Consider the following 2580-nt stretch of genomic DNA (forward strand, 5'->3'; position numbering starts at 1 on the left):
GAGGATCATGGAGAGGTTGTTTAGGAAGATTTTGTAGGAAGGGGGCCTTAACCTGTTGGTGATAGGACCGGGTACATTACATGAGTCCCCTGTAGTGTCTTGTCATGTCTGCATGCAGTAGGACAGACTCCAGTATTGGAGGTGAAATCTCTAAATGTATGGACCTTCCAGGTATCAATTCATAGGGGGATAACCTATGTGTCTCCAAGAGAGTGGCCTGTATATCCATAAAGGATAGTGGATATACTTTTGGGCAAGGGAGCTCAAGGGTTTCTGAAATTTTTGGTATTTTAATTTAAGGATGCCATGTGTCCTTTTAGCCTTTCCAGGAAATTGTGGGTGGTAAGGATGGTGTCGTTTTTAGTAAGAGTTCTTTTATAAAGGTCGCCTTAAAGTGCGTGCCTCAGTCACTTGATATAAAAGGTGGGATGCCCCAGGTCGAAAACACAGAATCAAGCGGCTTGTTCACGGCTGTAAGGGCTGTAGCTTTTTGGCAAAGAAATTCTTCAACTCATCCTGAAAACAGAAATACAATATCTAAAACATATTCAAATGCCATGAAGAGTAAAAGCCGGTTAAGCGTCTTGTGAAATAAAATTTATGCAAGGCCATTGATTTGGACTGGGCTCCTGCACTAAACCTAACAGATCAAACAAATATGGTATGTTGTTTGATGTGTTAGGCTTAGTTGTTTACAGGCATACAATATGTTGTAGCTGAGCTTTAACTAATTGCAGGAGACACTGTAACCAATTAACCAGTTAAGCTGTAACTAATGAAGCTGCCTCTGTACCATGCTTCTTTTGTCTCCTATAAATGCTATCAGGTTATGTCATTGGTTGGAGTTCTCTGAATTTCCTCTGGTTCCAAATTGTGCCTGATTTTAAACTGTTTTGTTTTTTTTGTTTTTGCTTTGTTTGCTCTGTTTTGTTCTGCTTTTCTTTGCTCCAATAAACTCAGCTAAAATGTACACTTGTCTAAGGTTTTATTTTATGTAACAGTCTGAAGGTGTTCAAAGAGACTTTGGTTTCTGGACATGTCCCAACTTTACAGTTTTTCCAGAGTTATATTTTTAACAGGTGACACATGGCTCAAAAGTAAGCTCAGTTATCTTTTCAAAGTTTTCCTACCAATGTTTACTTAAGACAGTAACCAGTTTGTCTATGCCACAATGGGTGGCATTCATGGAAAAATCCAGATAATGTAGGGGAGGAAATATCTTTCTTTCTTTCTTTTTTTTTTTCTTTAAAAGCAATTTATTTCTCATTACAAAATACAGGTGAGGAGCACGGGCGATGCCTGCAACCCCTTGGTTGCGCATCTTCCCAGTCTATTTCTGCTTCTAGAAATACCCTGTGTACAACAGCAAGCTCATGCTGTTCCCAAGTGCTTGCACATTCTAACAGCTGCAGAGTATATGACCAGGTGGAAAGTCCAACAGATGCCCCACTCACAAGGTAGGACCCTCCAGCCCGTCTTCTGGCTCCCTTTTCCTAACAGTAACTGGCTGCTCTTCCTATTGGTCATAGATAAATGACAGCCGCACAATTCTGAGTGCTTTCAAGCAACCTCGGGAGGCAGTGACTAAGACCCTTTCCTTGCTCCCAGCTTCCTATGTCCCCGGCCGCCTGTGGCACCTGGACTACTGCTGCCTCTGGGTCCCGCACATTCCAGGGTGACGACGGAGGAAGGGTAGTCCACGCATGAGGAGTTAACAGTCTTTATTGGGCTCAGACCAGGAGTCCGTGGGTCTTGAGGACCTGTGTGTATTTGTTAATCTTCTTCTCCACGTTCTTCTCGGCCTGTTTCCGTAGCCTCATGAGCTGTTTCTTCTTGCGGTAGTGGATCTTGGCTTTCTTTCCTCTTCTCCTCCAGGGTGGCTGTCACTGCCTGGTACTTCCAGCCAACCTCGTGAGCCAGGCGCCCCAGATAGGCAAACTTTCTTGTAGGCTTCAGACGCACGACCTTGAGGGCAGCAGGAACCACCATCCGCTTTTTCTTGTCGTAGGGCGGTGGGATGCCGTCAAACACCTTGAGGCGGTCCAGGGCAGCCTGGCCTCGCTTGGTCTTGTGAGGCAGCATGCCTTGCACGGTGCGCCAGAAGATGCGGCTGGGGGCCTGGAAGTGGTAGGGGCCTCGAAAGGGTTGGTGTTCATGCGCTTGGGGAGGAAAGCCAGGTACTTCAACTTGTTTCTGTAGAAATTGCCAGAAATGTTGATGCCTTCGCAGCGTACGACCACCACCTTCCGGCCCAGCAGTACCTGTTTAGCAACGATGGCCGCCAGGCGGCCCAGGAGATGGCCTCGACCATCGAGCACCAGGACCTGCACCTCCGCCATCTTCGGCAGCCGCCTGGGAAAGGGAAATATCTTTCTTATCTGTCTTAACTTCTAAGGTAGGGCTCTGTAACAGAAGGCAGATTAAAAAGTGAAAAACATACACATTTATTTAATCTAAATTTTGTATGGCATGGAAGCCTTCTGGAAATGAACCAGTTTGGGTGGATGCTTATATACTAAGTTAGACAAAGAGCAGTAAATTGTGAAAACAAGTCAAAGGGATATGGGCTAGGGTTGTTAA

At 45.4% G+C, this 2580-nt stretch overlaps 1 pseudogene across 1 annotated transcript; it reads right to left on the minus strand.

Moving 5' to 3' along the window:
- Positions 1–1232: 1232 nt before the first annotated feature.
- LOC113223284 lies at positions 1233–2380 on the minus strand (annotated as a pseudogene). Its single transcript, XR_003308662.2, has one exon. The product of XR_003308662.2 is annotated as a 60S ribosomal protein L13a pseudogene (transcript).
- Positions 2381–2580: the final 200 nt, after the last annotated feature.

This window comes from Piliocolobus tephrosceles, unplaced genomic scaffold (assembly GCF_002776525.5).
Source record: "Piliocolobus tephrosceles isolate RC106 unplaced genomic scaffold, ASM277652v3 unscaffolded_40579, whole genome shotgun sequence".
Taxonomy (NCBI): Eukaryota; Metazoa; Chordata; class Mammalia; order Primates; family Cercopithecidae; genus Piliocolobus; species Piliocolobus tephrosceles.